This window comes from Dendrobates tinctorius, unplaced genomic scaffold, assembly GCF_039654945.1.
Source record: "Dendrobates tinctorius isolate UK_male_01 unplaced genomic scaffold, ASM3965494v1 ptg000183l, whole genome shotgun sequence".
Classification (NCBI taxonomy): Eukaryota; Metazoa; Chordata; class Amphibia; order Anura; family Dendrobatidae; genus Dendrobates; species Dendrobates tinctorius.
The window spans coordinates 4,066,876-4,088,032 of record NW_027361850.1 but is presented as its reverse complement, the minus strand read 5'-3'; the positions used below and the strand labels follow the sequence as shown (position 1 = coordinate 4,088,032).

At 46.0% G+C, this 21,157-nt stretch overlaps 1 long non-coding RNA gene across 1 annotated transcript in view; it reads right to left on the bottom strand.

Annotated features, from left to right (window-relative positions):
* LOC141055024 (uncharacterized) overlaps positions 1-19,518 on the bottom strand; it is a 34,624-nt gene extending 15,106 nt beyond the window's left edge. The window contains exon 1 of the long non-coding RNA XR_012221462.1: positions 19,180-19,518. This is a non-coding gene — a long non-coding RNA (uncharacterized lncRNA). The remainder of the gene's footprint in view (positions 1-19,179) is intronic.
* Between the last annotated feature and the right edge of the window lie 1,639 nt (positions 19,519-21,157).

Genomic DNA, 21,157 nt, shown 5'->3' with positions numbered 1-21,157 from the left:
AAATAATGAGTGGAGATGTGAGGACAAACACCAGCAAAGTGAGGATACTCAGGGTTATTCAAATAGAGCTATGAGATCCCTTACTTGGATTTGTAATAGGTGTAATAAGCCACAGGAGAAAGGGAAGATAGAATGTGATTTTTGCAGTAGGGCTGAGAGAAAAGCCACAGTCAGCAGCTTCCCTGTGATAAGTCAGACTACAAGCAGACCAACAGATGACGGAGAGGATGAGGGAAAAGTAGATACCACTACGTGGTATAAGCCATGGAGTAGATCTGAACAGTTAGCAATGGCAACCAGCTTCCCCGATCCCTACAAGAATCCCTTAGGATTCTATAGAGCAGTAGAAGGGGTAGCTGATAATTATGACGCAGCTTGGAATGATCTGCAACCACTGTGTCGAATATCGGCTGGAGTGCCTTTGCTTGAGAAGGTGAGGGCAGTCCCGGCAGATGTTAATACGATACGTGAAGTTCCAGAGGATAAGAAAACTAGAGAATCAGGGCGACAGTTTATAGCAAGGTTACACGTAGTAGCCAAGCAGCTAACAGAAGAGTTGACCTCAGGGTTACCTGAAGTATTTCAAGAACCAGATGAACCTATTGACAAATTTCATGCAAGGTGTGCAGCAGCGTTCACAGACCATGACTATGACCTGAAAAATCCTAGGGAAGCTAGGTTTCTGAAAAGCATGTTTATAACTGGATTAAGAGAGGACTTGAGAGCTGAAGTGATGAAAATAAGACCTGAATGTGTATTTGCTACCTTGGAGAATTCTCTTCCTGTATTCCGGGGGATAGAAGCCCAAATTAATAATCGCAAAGTAAAAAAACAGCAGAAGCCGGTGCCTGTCATGGTAAATATACCTCCTGATGCCTTTAGTAATGCTGTCAGAACTGCGGTCCAAGCATCAGGCATACATAACAGAGCTGCGGGAGGAGACAGAAAAAGGAGAGATGGGGTAATAGACCCAGAGGAGTGCAGACGGAAAGGGCTTTGCTATGAATGTGGCCAGAGAGGGCACCTCAAAAGGAATTGTTTCAGGAATAGAACAACTAACCCAGAGCAGACTCGTGTTTCACTGGTAGCAACTGATGAGGCAGGAAATTTGTCAGATTAGGAACTTGGCAGCCCCCAATATGATTCTGTAATAGTGGTTCCCCCTAGGGATGGTCCAAGGGCCACAACCCAATTACAACTTCCCAATGGGAAGCAATTGAAATGTTTAATTGATACGGGGGCGAGCCGTACTATTATAAGAAAACAAGATATGCCACAACGATTCATGACAGGGAAAACGGTGAAGGGAATAGGAGCAGAGGGAGTGGTTCATCCTTTGTATGAGACAGAACCTATGAATGTACGAATAGCTCAAACTACTGACTTATGTTCCCAATTGTTAGTATCAGAAAAATGCCCCCTGAATTTGATAGGAGCTGATATTTTAAATGCTGTCAATGCAATCATTAAATTTGGAAAAAAGGGAATTACTGTTTCAGGCCCTTTATCGGAAGAAGCAATGTCCACGGTGATGTCCATGATGCGGTTAGAAGAACAGGAAAAACAACAGGTTGAGCAAGATGAGGAGATACTGCAGATGCTTGAGCAAATGCCAGCTGCACTATGGGTAAAAGATAAAACAGATGTGGGTTTGTTAAAAATAACACCTGTTTCTATTAAGTTGAAACCAGGAGCTGTACCAGTACGTATTCGACAATACCCGCTGAGTAAAGAACAAACTGAGGCTATTTCTGCACAGGTATCCACCTATCTGAAGGCAGGTATACTAAAGGAGAAAAAAATCCATTTTTAATACACCTCTTTTTCCGATAAAGAAGAAGCAGACTGTGGCAGGGCAACCTGCGGTGTACCGGATGGTACATGATTTAAGGGAAATTAACAAACTAATGATAGTGGACATACCTATTGTGCCAAATCCTCACACCTTGTTGAATCAGATTCCAAGTAATGCAAAATGTTTTACTGTTATTGATCTAAGCAATGCCTTTTTCTCGGTGCCATTTGACGAAGAAAGCCAAATGCTGTTTGCTTTTACACATGCTGGCAAGCAGTACTGTTGGACACGACTGCCTCAAGGGGGAGCTACTTCCCCTTCTGTATTTTCCGAGGCAATGGCAGGAATCCTTCTTTCTTGGCACCCTGAAAGGGAAGATGTGCAGTTGATGACTTACTTCTTTGTACCCCAGATAGGCAAGTGTGTCTAAAGGAAACTGCTTCATTACTGATATTCTTGTATCATGAAGGATGCAAGGTGTCAAAAGACAAATTACAGATAGCGAAGGAAAAGGTCATTTTCTTGGGACATTGCATTTCATTCCAATTAAAACATATAACTTTACAGAGGAAAAAGGCCATAAGCCAAGCCATTGAGCCTACCTCAAATACTGCACTGAGAACATTTTTGGGATTGATTGGTTACTGCAGAGAATGGATTCCTGCTGCATCGCAAATGATGCAGCCTCTCTTTGACGTGTTATCCGCATGTAATAAAGGGCAGCCGTACCAGCTGACCTCGGAAGCCAAAGAGGGGTTCCAAAATCTGAAGGAAGCCATCGTCTCTGCACCGGCCCTAGGAATCCCAAACTATGGCCTGCCTTTCCGTTTGTACTGTCATGAATCAGGGGGACATGCTAAAGGGGTGCTTACACAACAACATGAAGGGAAGTATCGCCCCCTAGGATATTATTCAGCCAAACTTGACACAGTAGCACAAGGAGCACCAACATGCATCAGAGCAGTCGCAGCTTGTGCAATACTGAAGGAAAAAGTTGCAGACTTGGTGCTAGATAATCCCTTGGAAATTCTGGTACCACACTCTGTGCAGGAGCTACTGCTCCAGGCAAGGACAAAACATTTGTCCATGAACAGGTTAACAAAGTATGAAGTGGCTTTACTTACACCCCCAAATGTGACTATAAAAAGGTGTACAGTTTTGAACCCCGCTACTTTGCTGCCAGATACTGATGATTCAGAATTAATTGAAGCTCAGCATGACTGCTTTGAGCTTATGGAGGCAGAAACACAACCACTTGCCAATGTGCAGGAGACACCAATTTCTAATGCAGATTTAGAGTTGTATGTAGACGGATCACGGTATTATCAAAATGGTGTACCTTATACAGGATATGCAATTGTAGATCAGCATGAGGTGGTGAGGAGTGAAGCACTGCCAGCCGAAATGTCTGCACAGGAAGCTGAATTGAAAGCACTCGCTGAGGCGTGTGTAATCGCTGAACATTTGACAGCAAATATCTTCACAGATAGCCGCTATGCATTAGGCATATGCCATGATTATGGTCCCATATGGAAGAGCAGAAAGTTTGTTGGTTCCTCTGGTAAACCCATTAAAAATGCAGAATTGGTGGCCCAGCTCCTTAGAGCATTGGAGCTGCCTAAGAAAGTTGCTGTAGTAAAAGTGCAAGCTCACACAAAGGAGCGCACTAAGGAAGCTGAAGGTAATAACCGAGCTGATATTGCAGCCAAGGCTGCTGCTTTATTCCCTCTTCCCGCAGGAACATACACTGTACAGGTGTCGGGGGAGGTGGATCTACAATTACTTCAGAACCTGCAAGATCAGGCCTCTGCACCAGAAAAGGAGGGATGGCAAAGGCACTCAGGTGCGAAGGAAGAAGATGGATTGTGGAGAGCGGATGATAGGTATTGTTTGCCCAGGGCATTGTACCCTATGGTGTGCTCCCTCTCCCACGGAATAACCCATCAATCCAAGGATGGAATGGTAAGTCAGGTAAAAGCAAGTTGGGTCGCACCAGGGTTCCATTATGCTGCTGCAAAATTCGTACAGGGATGTGTAATCTGCGCATGCCACAATGTGGGAAAAACAGTAAAGGTGCCACTAAAGTGCACCCCGAGGCCATTGTACCCTTTTCAGCGACTGCAGATTGATTTCATTCAGCTTCCTAGGGTAGGCAACTATGAATATGTGCTGGTATGTGTGGATCTTTTCTCAAATTGGCCAGAAGCATGGCCTTGTGCTCATGCAAATGCACGTACTGTGGTTAAAAAGTTGATATCAGAAGTTGTTTGCAGATTTGGAGTACCAGAGGTAATCGAAAGTGACTGAGGTAGTCACTTTACTTCACAGGTGTGCCAAGGAATCACTCGAGCCTTAGGGATAGAACAATCTTTTCATACTCCCTATCACCCTCAGAGTAGTGGCAGGGTGGAAAGGTTAAATGGTACACTGAAATTGAAAATTCAAAAGGCAATGGCAGAGACAGGTAAACCATGGACTGAGTGTCTTCCCATTGCATTGTACACTGTTAGGGTAACTCCCAACCGAAAGACAAGTTTAAGTCCATATGAAGTGTTGTTTGGGAGCCCTCCCAAGACAGGATTGTACTTTCCCCAGCAGATGCAGGCCTCTCATTCAAATATGACGGCCTATGTAGGCGCGTTACAACAGGTGTTACAGCAAATTCATGCGCGTGTTTTCAGTTCCCTTCCAGATCCGTCCTCCTTATCAGGCTCACATGATCTTAAGCCTGGAGATTGGGTGGTGACGCGAAAGCATCTAAGGAAAAGTCTGGATCCTCGCTTTGAAGGACCCTACCAGGTCCAGCTGACCACTCCTACATCTGTTAAGCTGGAGGGAAAAACCACCTGGATTCACGCTTCTCACTGCAAGAAGTTCCACAGAAACTAAGAAGGATGGAATTTGGGAAGTACTATCCATTCTTGCTTCTCACTGTGATGTCGTCTATGCAATGTAAAAAAGATAATGATGTTTTTGAACCATGGGATAGTGATGTATCAAAACAGTGGGCTAATAAATTTGTCCAGTACCATAGCTATATTGCTCAGGTCCGAAATTTATCCAATTGTTGGATTTGTTCTCATGCCCCCATTGCTGCAAAAACTATGCCATATTTCGTAACTCCACTAACAGAGGAGGAGCTGTTCAGGGGAGGGTGTTGGGAAATGCGGGCCCTTAATCTGGCTGAACAACAGAGTCAGACCTCTGCTGCCTTGCCTATTACAGGTTGGACAAGGCAGCCATGGTTTCAAATAAATCTCACTAGGAGACAGGAACCTGTAGATAAACGACCGATCAATCTATTCGAATTTAAGGAATATGATGGAAACTGGGGAAACAAGGCTACTGATAAAAATTATATAGGGAAAGTGCCCGATCAGGAGCTAAAACTTAGCTTTGCAGTAAAAACTCCCTTTTCTCTCGGAGATAAACAAATTTGCAGTGACCAGGTGTGTTTGGAACGATTCCTACATGATACTAATTGGACAAGGAATCATTAATTCCTTTATGGCAATACAACACAGTGCACTGCAAGAGAGGCGGTTCATGTAGATGAAGAAACCAGAGAAGGTCAGTATGGAGATGGAGCAGCTGAAATGTCTATAAGCCTCAATACAGAACCGGAATGCCAACCATTACGATATTATAGGGCAGTTACTACAGATTTAGATGATTCTTGGTGCCTTTATACTGACACTACTCGGTTGGTTTCAATAGCGATAGCTTTCCTTAATGAATTTCAGTTTGAATTACCAAAAGGAGTTTATGTAGTCTGTGGAAGTAATGCATATAGATGGATTCCTAAAGGAGCCGAAGGTGCATGTACACTAGCTAAATTAGAGCCAGCCACCTGGGTATGGAATGAGATTGACTTTCCTTATAAAAATGTTCCTGGTCACATAATAGCGAAACGCAGTGCACCCTCACCCCAGCCACCTAAGCATCTAATGCATACCCCATGGTACCTTAAGACAGGGATGGTTCTTACTGGTCCTTTGGGAGTTATGTTCGGAACTTTAAGAAATGCTCAGATGATAGAAGAATTGGGTGATATTTTTGATAATGTGACAGAGTATCTATTTGATGCCATTAATGTAGAATCTGCTTATATGAGACAGCTCTTAGTTATAACTAATCAACATTCCATAGAATTCCATAGCACCATAGTGCTTGACTATCTTACGGCATCTCAAGGGGGATTCTGTCTGGTAGTGGGACCCGCATGCTGTCACTATATCGATCCATCTGGATTGATGAGAGTTACTCATGATATAGAACAAGCCAGGCTGATCAAGGAAGGAATACGAAAGGTTAATGCCTTAGAAGATTTGCCCTTTCCTGAATGGCTCGCATGGTTAAATCCTTTAAATCTGTTTAAGGGGATAGGCGGATGGATATCAGGAATAATTCATTTTTTAATTCAAGCAGTTTTTGTAATATTGGTTATTGCTGTAATGATAAGACTATTTGTTCTGCTCATAAGGAAAATTCTTGGTTCTAATTGTAAATGTTTTCCAGGAAAAGGTAGTGCCAAAATTGAGGCCAATTCAGGAATCAATCAGACACAAGTGATGACAACCTTTATAACCACCGTTCAGCGTAAATGTATATTCTGCAACAAGCAAACGTCAGTGGACTTGGCTGATTGTATGCATTGTGGAAAACCACTGGTTTGAACAAAGATAAAGAGAAGAACTTCAGGAAGAACTACAACGATGAAGATTACATGCATTATGGACTTCAAATGATTAAATGATTAACAATTACTAATGAATAAAGATATAAAATATATATATACATATCAATATATCAAAATATATGTTACAATATATTACCATAATTATGAATTTACTATGTCTCATTAACACGTTACTCACAAAATAGACATAACTTCCCTCAATAAAATCTGTATTCCTCTGAGATAGGGCGATAAGTAGAACAGAGGTAGGGAAAGAAGGTCTGATTTCCAGGTATAACCTGAATGGATACGCAACAGGACTGGTATCCCATGATATACATAGGACAAGCCGTGTATTTTGTGAAGTAGGGTTATCTTGCAGGCCTCGGATAAAGGCAAGGATAGATAGAGGTAGGTAGACAAAATGATAAAAAGAGGGGAGTTGTCAAAGAAATGGTTAATCTTAGTTTCTATAGAACAGAAAAATAACTGAAAAACAACTTGTAACCCATGACACTATTTTAATTGTTATCATCTGTCTACGTGGTTAGACAATTCTGCCAAGAGGTCAGTTCCAAAATTCTCTCTTTTCTTAGAATAATGTCTAAAATGTCAAGGCCAAGTATTCTGGCCTATTAGTATTACCGTATGCAGTTCCACGAATTGTTAAATTGATATCAAGGAAGTGCCATATTCCCGTCATCCCCAATTAGACACATAATATATCATTTTGTCATATCTGTTATATAACTATTGTTTTTGCCAACTATCCACCATTTCGCAATTGTTACATAATATTACGGAAATTGTCTATATTTGTCTATTTCCTCTTTTGTGATCCTATAAAAGAAGTACCCATCTCAATAAAGGGGAGATTAACTTGAAAGACAAGCCTCCTGTGTCTCTCTTTTTACGTCTCCATTCCTAGGATCCTAGGTAAGAGAAGCTCTAAATGAGCTTTACCCGAGGTTGGTGATTAGAGGAAAAATCCCGGCGCTGACAGTAGTAAGTTTATACTGAATTCTGGAGAGGATGGGTAGCCAGTGTAATGACTGGCACAAGGCAGAGGTATCGGTGTAACGATTGGTGAGGAATATGATCCTGGCTGCAGCATTCAAGACAGATTGGAGAGGGGAGAGTTTGGTAAGAGGGAGACCGATTAGAAGAGAGTTACAATAGTCGAGACGAGAATGAATAAGAGAAACAGTAAGAGTTTTTGCAGAGTCAAAAGTAAGAAAAGGTCGGATTCTAGAAATGTTTTTGAGGTGCAGATGACAAGAGCGAGCCAGTCATCGAATGTGGGGGGCAAAGGAAAGCTCGGAGTCAAGTATGACCCCAAGACAGCGGGCGGGCATGTTGCTGTGGTGTAATAGTGGAACCACACACAGAAATGGCATTGTCGGGTATAGGTACATTAGTAGAGGGAGGAAACACAAGGAGTTCAGTCTTTGACAGGTTCAGTTTCAGATATAGTGAGGACATAATGTTAGACACAGCGTTTAGACAATCGTCGGTGTTTTCTAGAAAGGCTGGTGTGATGTCAGGAGAAGAAGCATATAATTGGGTGTCATCAGCATAGAGATGGTACTGGAAACCAAATCTACTGATTGTTTGACCAATAGGGGCAGTGTACAAGGAGAAGAGGAGGGGGCCTAGAACCAATCTTTGAGGAACCCCAACAGTAAGGAGAAGGTGAGAGGAGGAGGAACCGGCAAAAGATACAGTAAAGGAGCGGTCAGAGAGATAGGAGGAGAACCAGGAGAGAGCGGTATCTTTGAGGCCAATGGAACGGAGCATAGTGAGGAGGAGCTGATGATCCACAGTGTCGAATGCTGCAGAGAGATCCAAGAGAATTAGCATGGAGTAATGACCATTTCATTTAGCTGTTAGTAGATCATTAGAGACTTTAGTGAGGGCAGTTTCAGTAGAGTGTAAAGAACGGAAACCGGATTGGAGAGGGTCGAGAAGAGAGTTATCAAAGAGATAGCGGATAAAACGGGAGTGGACCAGGCGTTCCTGGAGTTTAGAGATGAAGGGAAGATTAGAGACAGGTCTATAGTTAGTGCCCCAGTTTTGGTCGAGGGATGGTTTTTTAAGTAGTGGATGTATGATGGCATGCTTAAATGATGAGGGAAAGATACCAGAAGAGAGAGAGAGGTTAAATATTTTAGTTAGGTGAGGGGTGACAGCAGGGGAAAGGGACTGGAGGAGATGTGACGGAAATGGGTCACTGGTGCAAGTGGTTGGGCGAGAAGATGCAAGGAGCCCGCTTACTTCTTCTTCTGTGACTGGTTCAAAATCAGAGAGTGAGCTAGATGTAGTGGGGGAGGGAGGACAGTGCATGGCATGAGGTGATTGGGAGATAATTTCCTGTCGAATCTGGTCAATTTTTTCTTTGAAGTAATTGGCCAGATCGTCAGCTCGGAGCTCCGTGGTTGGGGCCTGTACTCTTGGGTTGAGTAGAGAATGAAAAGTGTCAAAGAGACATTTCGGGTTATTGGACAGTGAGATGATGTGGGTGTTGAAATAGGTTTGATTGGAGAGGTGAAGGGCAGTGTTGTATGTTCTAAGCATAAACTTATAATGGATGAAATCTTCGTGTAGATTGGATTTTCTCCACAGACGTTCGGCGCACCTGGTGCACCGCTGCAGGAAACGTGTTTGCAGGGTGTACCAGGGTTGTCGCTGTCTGTGTTGTGGTGTTCTATTTATAGGGGGTGCAAATTCATCCAGGGCACTTTGAAGTGTTTCATTGTAATGCTTCAATGCAGAATCAGAACATGAGAGGGAGGAGATAGGGGCCAATGAAGACTGCAAGATCTTCATAAGTTTCTGGGTGTTAATGGCCTGTATGTTTCTATAAGTATGGACAGTGGGGGTGACCTGAGCAGCCTGGCAGTTCTTGATAGAGAATGAATGAAGATTGTGGTCAGAGAGTGGGAGAGGGGAGTTTGCAAAATCATCCACTGCACAAAGCCGAGAGAAGACCAAGTCGAGGGAGTTTCTGTCTTTATGCATTGGAGAATTAGTAAGCTGCGAAAGGCCAAACGAGGAGGTTAGAGATAAAAGGTGAGTAGCAGATGGGGAGTGGGGGAGAGCAATGGGGATGTTCAAATCTCCCATGATGAGGCTAGGGATGTCACAGGAGAGAAAATGTTGAAGCCAAGTGGCAAAATGATCCAGGAACTGATGGGAGGGGCCGGGAGGACGATACATCACCGCCACTCGCATGGAGAAGGGGGTGTAGAGTCTGACGGCATGGACCACAAAAGAAGGGAAGACTAGTGAGGGTAGTTGAGGGATAACCTGAAAGGTACATTTTGGTGATAGGAGCAGACCAACGCCTCCACCTGCTCTATTGTCTGATCTTGGAGTATGAGAGAAGTGTAGTCCCCCATAAGAAAGAGCAGCAGCAGCGGTAGTGTCTGACTGCTGGATCCAGGTTTCAGTAAGAGCCAGGAGGTTAAGAGAATTAGAAAGGAAAAAGTCATGAATAAAGGAGAGTTTGTTACACACTGAGCGAGAATTCCAAAGTGCACAATTAAGAGAGACAGATGGCATGCAGGGAATATTAATAAGATTAGAGGGGTTTCTGAGTGTAGCAGTTGGGGGGTTTGACTTTCTATAACATGGGGGACCAGGGTTGGGAGCAATGTCTCCTGCGACTAGGAGAAGGAGGAAAGAAAGAGTGAGCAAATGGTTAAGTAATTTGTGAGAGCGACTCTTATGTTGAATGGTGGGACTGACTGGATCTGTGCAATTTAACAATGTGAAAAGAGCGTGAGTGCTATACATAGGAGAGGAAAGGAGCAAGGGGCCGATATGGATGGAGTGTAGAGAGTTAATGCCAGGCCAGGCCAGGATATAAATTACACAAATGCATATGATATATATTTGTTGTACTCCAAATGTACAGGGAGTAGATATATATAATTGTCTTACCTGTCTAGCTACCATGTTATAACTGCCAGTACTTTGATGCATGTACTTCGATTACATGTGCATAAATGCCCCCTGCATAAATGCTCCCCCAAGCTATGTCTGAATATATAGGAGGCTAAGGCTTAGTTTTTGTTTTATTTTGTGATCTCTCTCTTCTTGTTAATCAATCAAACTAAATTGAGACCACAGGACCAAATAAAATGTGGTCAGATAAACAGATGTTCAGCACTACATGGATCATAAAGCACTTTGAAAAGTTTCTTGACCTCACAACATAAGGGGACAAGCAGAGTAAGTTGAAATAACTATATACCTGATATAAGCTTGCATAGTTGAAAATACATATATAGCATTCAGGATTAACTGCTTGCTGACATTGAATGGAGTGGAGAAACACAGGAGTTGATTCAGAACAGAGATTGAAAGAGCTGGTTACCTGTATGAAGAGAATAGAGATGCGTGTCACATTCATCAATTAACTTTCATTCAAGATTCTTCTCTTTTTTTGTAATGTGTAAAGACACATTAACAGACCAAAAATATAGTGTAATATCTCGAGAGCAAGGAGTCTTAATGATGGGAAGTTTGATAGCGCCTGTGGAGAATATTTGTTGAACTGTGGAAAGAAAGTTTAGTCCCAAAAGTAATTTTAATATAGTTTGCAGCATCCCATTCAGTACTCTAAACATTAGTCAAAGATCTTTATGGCATGTTTTATTTTTAGAATTTGCTGGACTTTAAAGTGTGCATTTAGCATTGCAGCATTGGAGCAAATAAGTCCTACGCCCTTAAATTCATCTATTAGTGGAATCATAGCCTTTATTGCCTTTTTAAATGGAAGGTTTGGAAAGGATATTACAACATTCCCAAGCAAAATGACTGATTTGGCAATTTTGCTTGTCCTCCTGATTACTTCTAATATTGTAAGTTAGTTAGGAAATGGTGTTGTCTATAATAGTTATATTGTTACTGACCTTCTGTGGTCTGTCCACTGATTTATTTTCACATTTTACATACCCTTTAGAGAAAGAACTGTCAAATGTCCAGAACAAGTGCGTTGCTACTCTGCAGTTGGATTGTATTTGAAATCTGGAACAGTTTCAGGGGGCAGAAATTTATTGTGACACGCGTGAGATTGGCTCTGGTAATCATGGGCACAGCGGACAGTTGGCAGCTTTGTTGTTTATCCTTCTAACTTCCCCCAAAATAAACTATATCTTGGATCTACGTTATAACTCCATGTCTTTTTTTCCAATTATTTTTAACGCTGTCATTCTCTCTGTCCCTGGCTTCCTGACAGTGATACTGTTCATTCTAAGTGGAGTGTCTGCCTCTTATTCAGGTAGCGGCCTGGAATGATTTATGGATCCTTTACTCCTGGCTGGATTCAGGTCCTGTGATGTCTTTCTGCTTTGCTGCTTCCTAACTCCTACCTGAAGCCCCAGGAGAGAGCAGGGTGCAGTGGAAATAACAGTAGGAAGGGAGCTGGATCTGTACCAATAGCTCAAATTAAGCATTGTCTTCTGGCATCTTCTGGCAAATGGGCACAAAAAAAACTCATTCCCTGTAGTGCCGAGCTCACAGCAGTCCTGTGTTACATAACCATACACATTGCATAAGACTGAGCATTTATTGTTTCCACTCTGGCCATTTCTATCTGGAGTTCTGCAGAACATTGTGTAGTCAGAGAATTGAGACTAGATTTTCATTTCCCTAGGTGAAGAATGTGAGTGTCGGCAATGGTGAGCAATAAAAGCAAACGTCATAAATCTTCCTGAAAGTTTCTGAAACAGAAACATCTTACAAAGGTTTATCCAGCAATTGTAAATTGCCTTGTAAAAAGCTGCTAATTGTTGAACATGGAGGAAACAGGTGAATATTAGTTGATAGCTTGCAGATTCACACCTACGCAATAAAGAGAATTTCCTCTGTGCAGTTTGACAATTCCTGATAGATTGCTATTCGTCTACACCCGACCCTGTAAACACCTGAATATAACTCACTCCTCCTATGAAGAATTATTCCAATAGAGAGACACTTTATCATTGTAGGAAATATAAAATATTGTCATAAATATCAGTTTGTCATCCTTGTATAAATGCTCAATAGCAGAATGTCAAACGTTGCTGCATTCAAATTAGCTGCTAAAGGCATTTATTGAAAAAGTAAGTAGGAATGCTTCCTATGGTAGAGCCAGGTCAAATCATTGACTCTTTAAAATAAATTATGACATTATCTTATACTGTATTTTCTAATATAATGGTAAGATTATCAAAGTTATAACTCCCATTTAAACATAAATATTCACATGAACAGCTGCAGTACCAGAGGCAATCTATGCAAAATGTACCGAGCTGTGCCTGCTAAACAATAAATTATAAGGAGCACACACTCGAGTTCTGTGGTTCCTTCCATGAGCTAGTTGATGGGCAGGGATGCCAGAAGTCATCTGATATTAATGACCTATCCTAAAATTAAGCAATCAGCAAAACACGGGTTTTCCGATAAATAACATTTATCACCTATGTATCCTCTGGATCTTAAATACTGCCAGGGCCAGCATTTAGGACAGGCAGACCAGGCAAATGCCTGGGGCCCCCACCTACAAAGAGGGCCCCCTGCATCTGCAGCCCCTTTATGAAGTGCCCAAAAGGTGTACAGTAGTGAATAACGCTGTGAATCCTCCATAGTCCCAGGACGTCTCGCACACACACCCCTGCAGCTCCCCTCTCTCTCTCTTTCTCCCTGCAGACAGGATAGGTTAGAAATTGAGTGAGGGGGAGGGGCCGATTACAGCACAGCAGACAGAAGTCACAGCCAGCCAGGAAGATGCCTGCAGCTCTGTGTGTCTGTCATCTCCTCCTGAGTCCTCATCATGGCTGCTCCTAGCACTGACCAGAGAATGGATCTGTACATGTGAAGCCGCAGAACCTGGTAAGTATATGTATATGTGTTTCTGTGTGTGTACATGTGCAGTATACAGTGTGTGTGTCTGTATATGTGTATGTAGTATGTATGTGCATATATGCAGTATATAGAATGATTGTGTATATGGGTCGCCCTCCCAGGGCTGGTGGGAGTACTCGGTACCGGGCCCACGGATATCCAAGAGGGGGTTTTGTCATGGCAGCTGTGACCCGGTCTGTGGCCCTGGGTGCCCATTGTAGACAGCGGAAATGTCCATTGCACGTGTGGGCAATGGTTGAAATTTGGTATAGGAAAGATTTGTGATGCCACCTGTGGTGTTCGGCAAGAGAGGTGTTAAGCCAACGCTGCGAACAGATCCTCTGGGACAGGTGGTGCAGTGCAGCAATGATGTTGTGGCCCTCCACAGGCAGGGCAGTAGTCCCAGGGCAGTGTTGGTAAGAAGATAGAAAGGAGACATAGATGGTGCAGTGCCAGGCACAGAGAGGTAGCAGTGCGGAGTGTGTGGACGCAGGAATAAGCGGAGGACACCAGGGCATGTGGTTCCAAAGCTTTACTCACAGTCTGTGATGGTACAGGTGCCTGCATCCGTGCCGTGTCCTCCGGGTCAGGAGCTCAGCCAACCTCCAGGCAAGATGAAGTCCTCCCTTCCAACACTCCGCCAACATATGCCTTTTCTGAATGTCTCCCTTTTTGTGCCTATGGTGAAGTACTCTCAGTACTGAGTTACACTGGAGTTTCTCCTGTCAGATGTTCCTATGAACTCTACTTGTACGGCAGACAGCTGTAGCCTGCTTCGGGGACTCTTTGCTACTAAGTCCCGGCTCACTCACATTGCTGTTGTGCCCCCAAGTCTTGTGTGGGAATAAATTGGTGACAACTTCTATTCCTCCGGTGTCTGCTGCAGGACCATTAGTATCCATACAACCTCGGGGACCGAACCCCGGCCTTGCGCTGTGAACTTGGGAAGGGTTCTGCTCTAACCCTAATCCTCAGTCCTCCTCTTCTCCTTTCGTTCCATTCAAAACTATCTTTCTTATAAAGAGTCAGGCTTTCCATCAATGTCTCTTTCCTGTGCCAGCAGACCCAGGTCAATGAGGTCCGCTGCAGCACTTCCCTCGTCCATCCCACTCCGGGGATCTTCTCTCTCCTTCTGACCCTGTCAGACTGACTAAATCCTAAACTCTTTCCAATCTTTTGGTGCAGACTAAGTGCCACCCACCTCCCAGTACTCTTCGTGTTCCAAGCAGGGAGCCACCAAAGGGTGCTTTGCTACACTACTATGTTGTGTGGGATGCAGGTGTTGGAGAGTGGTCAGGTGTCCCCACCTTACCTGAATGGTGGGGTACCACACCTCAGGAGGAGGTGCAGTACCTCTGTAGCGACTGAACCCTCAGGGGCGCCACATATATCTGTGGTGCATGTGAGTGTATATATATATATATATATATATATATATATATAATATATGCATACATGTACATATAGTATTTGTATGTATATTATATTTGTATACTGCATGTGTGCATTACATTGTGTAAATATATGTAAACTATATATGTATGTGAGCATACTGTATATACTGTATATAAACTGAATGTTTCTGTGTGTATATACTTTTTATATGTGCTTTTGCACACTGTATGCGTATGCATTTGTATATTGTTATTATTCATTTTTTACAGCACACTGTATATACAGTGGTATGCAAATTAATTGGGGCTGTGACGAGCGTCAGCTTACGCTGAGTCGTTTTTCTTGAATGAGTGGACCCTCTGGGCCATGGCGCCCACCCACCTAGGGCGAGCTGACCTAGTGAGAACCCACCCCCTGTACAGGGAGTGTCAGGGGCAAGACCAAGGGGGTGAGCCACCACGGCAGCTGGACCAGACGGCCGGCTCAAGGAGACACTATTGAATGTCTGGCAACAGGACGGACAGGATACCAAACATAAAGCGAAGTCACAGAGTTTCTTCAGCAAACGTGGTTTCACACTTTATTCAGGTGCAAGGCATAAACAGGGAATCAGGTGCAGGGCACAAACAGTGAAACACGGCAAGGTGCGTGCAAGGGCACGCCAAATGTTCCAGGCATAACACATGCTAGAAAACACACCAGGGTCCAAGGCAGGGTACGTGTTAGGGATCACACCAGAGTTCCTAGGAGGGATGCGTGCTAGGACACGCCAGAGTCAAAGACAGGGTGCGTGCTTAGGAGACACACCAGGGTCCAAGGCAGGGTGCGTGCTTAGGAGACACACCAGGGTCCAAGGCAGGGTGCGATGGCATCGGACTCCGGACTACTGGCAATGACCAACAGGATCCAGGCATCAGGCTGCGAACATCAGCTCCAGACATCAGGCCGCAGTCATCTGGTTCTGGACCTCTGGCAGCGGTCGGCAGGTTTCGGGAATCCGGCAGGCAAACCAGGATACGAGGCAGGGTGCGTGTTAGGTGACACGCCTGGGACAGGTACAAGAACGGAGATCTGCGCGTGTAGAGGGACACGCCAGGGACAGGTACAATACAAAAAAGGACAGAGACCTGCGCATGTAGAGGGACACGCCAGGGACAGGCAAGACAGAGTCCTGCGCGTGCAGAGAAACACGCAAGGGTCAGGCGAGGCAGAGTCCTGCACGTGCAGAGAGGCACGCCAGGGTCAGGCGAGGCAGAGTCCTGCTCGTGTAGAGAGGCACACCAGTGTGAGGCGAGTCAGAGTCCTGCGCATGCAGAGAGGCATGCCAGGGTCAGGGTTCAAGGACAAAGTTAGGGCCTGTACGTGCAAGAGGGCACAACAGATTACATGGCAAAACCTGCGCGTACTTTTACAGAAGCACGGGGAGGAATGCCATGGGCAGGCGAGGGCCTGCACTTGCTATAGAGAGCACGAAGAGCACAGTGCAGAAACAGTGTGAGGTGAAAGGAAGCACAGAGAGCACGGCTGGGGCACTGGCTAGCTGATGGGGCTGCGGCACTGACAGACGGGCAAGACTCCAGCAAACCCGGCTGAGGCATGGCAGGCGACACAGCTGTTACTGACCGACGAGCACGGCTGAGCCACAAGCGGGCGGGCACAGCTAGGGCGGGCACGGCTGAGGCACAAGCAGGAGGCTAGGAAGGCTAGGCGCATGTGAAGGGCACACGAAGCAACAAGACAAAGAAAAGCAAGAAACAAGGCAAGGCGAGGCAGGGTACGGAACAGAACATAGGCAGAAACACAGAGTCAGGTCAGAAAGAGAACAGGGCTAGCAGCGGAGCGTAGGCCGAAGCACAGAGCCAGGCCAAGGTAAAGCCTTGGGACTTGCCAGGAAACGAGACATAGAACTAGCAGCGGAACGTATGCTGAAGCCCAGAGCCGGGCCAAGGCAGAGCCTTGGGACTAGTCAGAGAACGTGCTAGAGAGCACCATAGAACAGAGAGCAGGAATAACAGGCAGAGACAGAGAACAGAGGAGGAAACACAAGGCAGAGCATAGCGAAGGCAAGACATGGCAGAAATAGGCAAGGCAGAGAACTTCAGAAGGACTAAAAGTCCAAGCATGACACAGACAAAACATGGCACAACAGACAAACATAAGACAAGGCATGGGACAAGAGAAGGAGTACGAGCACGGAGCATGTGCAGAGACGCACGACAGAGCAGAGTGCAAGGGCACAGAATAGAGGGAGCAACCCAGCAGACCAAGCAGCCATGCAGGGAAGCAACACAAAACTCAGGCCCTGAGCATAGGAAGGGGTGGTCTGATATAGGGCATAGCACCTCCACTTCCGGGTCAGGACCAGAGGAGAACTTCCAGTTCAGATCCTCCAGGATCACAGGGAGCAGTCACATGATCAGGATTCCAGACATGCAGGGATGATTGCAGAATCAGTGCTGAAACCTAGGCAGGTCACATGATCAGAGTTCCAGACATGCAGAGATGATTGCAGAACTAGTGCTGAAACCTAGGCAGGTCACATGATCAGAGTTCCAGGCATGCAGAGATGTATGCAGAACCAGCCTCTGCTGGAACATAGGAAGGACACATGATCAGGGGTTCTAGACATGACGAGACGATCACAGAAGGCAGAGCAGAAACGCAGGAATTCCGCAGCTCAACAGTCATGAGGTGAGTGTGAACATTGCTCTAGGGAACATGTGTGGCGCCCCTGAGGCTCAGTCACCACAGAGGTACTGCACCTTCACCTAAGGTGTGGTGCCCCACTGTCTGGGTAAGTTGGGAGCTCCTTTCCACACTCCAACACTCACACCCCACACAACAGGGTAGTTCTGCACAACCACATTGCGGCTCAGTGCTTAGAGAGTAGCAGAGCACCTCTGGTTGTTCCCTGCTTGGAACACTGGATGTGTTGGGAGGTGGGTGGAGTTTAGATTTCTATAAAAGATTGGGAAGGTTTAGAATTACAGGTCAGTCCCTTAGGGGTCAGTCTGACAGAAGGGCGGCGGAGTAGGAAGTCACTCAGAGAGGAGTGAGGATGCCTAGAAGAAGGGATGGAGGAAGGAGTGACATGAGCCAGCTGGCACGGGAAAGGAGAGAAAGGAGAAAGACGTAGAACTGTAACCTAAGCATCCATAAGAAAGAGAGTCAAGTACGGAACAAAGGAGTAGAGAACAGAGAGGAGAAGTGGGTTGGAAGAGGAACCCTGCCTATAGGTTCTCAGCGCAAGGCCGGGGCCTGGTCCCCGAGGTTGTATGGACACTTATGGTTCTGCAGCAGACACCGGTAAGTAGTTGGCTGTAAATGCATTACTCCCATCCAAGACTTGAGGCACAACAGCAACACAGATAGAGAGCCGGGATTGAGGCGTCCCCGAAGCAGGCTACAGCTGTCTGCCGTGCAAGTAGAGTTCTAGGAACATCTCTTAAGAGGCATTCCAGGGTTACTAAGTACTGGAGTGCTTCACACCACAAGGCGCATTGGCGGAGTCGTTCAGGAAGGTACATGTTGGCGGAGTGTTGGAGAGGAGAGCCCTGACTTGCCCGGGAGGTTGGTTGAGTCTTTACCCCGGAGGACACGGCGCGGAGGCAGGCACCAGTGTGTACCACGAACTGTGAGTAAAGCTTTGAAACTGCAGGCTCTGGTGTCCTCCATATATTTGTGCGCTAACACCTTCAGCACCGCTACATCTGGGTACCAGCATCCATACCATCCTGCGCCACTCCTGATCCATAGCACCTGCACTGCCCTGGGACTACAGCTCCACCTGTGGGGAGCTACACCATCTTTGCTGCACCACACCATTAGTCCCAGCAGATCTGCATGCAGCGTCGGCTTAACACCTCCCTTGCCGAACACCACAGGTGGCGTCACGAACCATTCACATAAACTACATTAAAAACCACCATTGATTTGGGCGCCCAGGGCCACGGACTGGGTCACCGCCGCTGTGACACATCCCACTAATACCGGCCCGGTACTGAGTACCCCACGGCCCTGGGAGGGCGACCCACATGCAGGATAGCAGACATGGCGGACATAACAGACATGGCGAGCATGACAGGGGAAAGAATTTTTTAAAGTAAAATCGTAAGTTAAAATAAACAACAAATCACAAAAGCGCTTACCAAGCAGTCAACACTAGTAGTTCCCCAGCTGCTAGGTCTAATGCAGGTCGGTGTCAGCCCACAGTATAAAAACAAATACAAAACAAACAAAAAGACCTGCACTAAAAGGATTAAATAGAGGCTACAAAAGTGGACAAATGATAATCAAAGGCACCACCTAAGTAAACATGTACCAGTTCAGTAAAGGTGCAAACTACAAATGCAATAAATAATTTCACATAAAATAATAATACTATTTTAAATACTCATCCTCAAGGGAACAAGCATGAACTCACCAGAAAACGATGATGATGTGAGCTGCAGAGGATAAATCACACAGACGTGGTATCAGTGCTGGTTTGTGTATGCAGCGCCGCTGTGGAAAGAAAGCTGAGTGTGTCCCGGAATGAACAAGGACATAAATTACAGAGACAGCAGGGGCTGCATAGCAACAGGGATGACTGGAGCACAGTGCAGGGCGGTAATGTCTTGGGAAGTCCGTGCACAGATGGCGTGCTGCCAGAACAAGAAGCGTGTGCACAAGGCACAGGGGAGAGCAGGATGTGAAGGAAGTGGGAAGGGAAAGCCCCGGCCGGCAGCGTCCCTAGAAACCCGCTTAGAAACGGCCGCCCAAGAGTACCTGAGCATGTGACGTCACAGCCTGTACGGGGCAATGTGCAGACCAAAAAGCAAACCAACGCGTTTCGAAGGCGCAAACTGCCTTCTTCATCAAGGTCTCTTGCAGCAGAGCAAAGCTAAGTTGTGTGTTTTCCCTGTTTTGTTGTATTTTCCTTGTGTGTATTAGTACAGCGGTGGGACTACTGTCTGCACCATCCAGTTCACTAGTAATGGATAGGTGGAGGGCGAGTTAGGGATTGATGTATCCTGCTCGACGACAGGTGAAGAGCCTGTATAGGGAACGTTAGGAGTATTCAGGGACACTGCCTCAGGGGAGTGCAGGAGGTCTCCACGTCCCCGTTCCCTATTGCAGGGCCCACCGTTGTAACTCTTTCCCTAGTGTTCCCCTTGTTTGTCCTGGTTTTAGTGCTGTCCTGCGGGTCGCGTCACAGAGGACAAGTCACTCTGTGACATTATCACTAACCCCTTTTTTTCCTGGTAAGCCATGACCCACATACAGGTCTCTGCCCAGCTGCTTCAGCCCCTCGCTGATGAGATTAGGGTGCTGCGTGGCGAGGTGGTGCATCAGCTGCAGCAGTGGTGGGGTTTGGGGCCTTGGTTCAGGTGCAGGCTCAGCCAGAACCCAAGATATCCCTCCCTGACAGGTTTTCTGGAGGGAGAGATAAATTCTTGGTTTTTCAGCAAGCCTTCAAGTTATACTTCAGGCTTCGCCCTCGTTCATCTGGGAGTGAGGAGCAACGGGTGGGAATCCTTATGTCCCTTCTCCCTGCCGGTCGATTCACCATCCTTACGATCTGTGGACGAGTTCTTTGCGGAATTGGCACTAGTATATGGGGATCCTGATGGCGTCTCCCTGGCGGAAACCCGACTCCATAGGATTAAACAGGGAGCCCGGCTTGCTGAGGAGTACTGCTCAGAGTTCAGGAGGTGGGCCACTGACACGCAGTGGAATGACCCTGCACTTAGGAGTCATTTTGTGCCTGGCCTGTCTCCAAAGTTGCAGGATACTCTGGTGTAGTACGCTGCCCCCAGGTCACTGGAGGCCGCCATGTCCCTTGCCATCCGGATGGATAGACACCTCAGTGAGAGACATACACCTAATATGCCCCCTATAGTCCTCTCTGGAGAGGAGGACACACCAGTGCGGACTGAGGAACCCAGGCAGCTCAGAGTTGTTGGTGCAAAAAAGGGGTTGCCTGCGGGTCACTCTGGTGTGGGGGTATGTTTTTCCTGTGGGAAGCCTGGCCATTTCATAAGAGCCTGCCCAGTGCGTGCCAAACCTCCAGACGAACCCATGCAAGTAGGAGGAACTAGTTTTCATACAGTGTTGCCTACGGTTCGTGGACTGGTGGGTGCATGTTTTCACTGTGGGCAGACTGATCATGTCCTAAAGGCTTGCCCAATGTGCGCCAAATTATCTGCGGCAGCTAAGAAGCCGCATTCCCCTGGTCGTGAGGAGGAAGATGACCTGGGAGTGTATATTTCCTCCATTTTGCCCTCTCAAGGTACTATGTCAGCAGAAGTGGTGGTTGGCGGGGTACCTGAGGGCATACCGGTGCTTGTGGACAGTGGAGCAGAGGTCAGTCTGGTGGATGCTCGTTTTGTCCAGACTCATGGCCTGAGGTGTAAGACGCA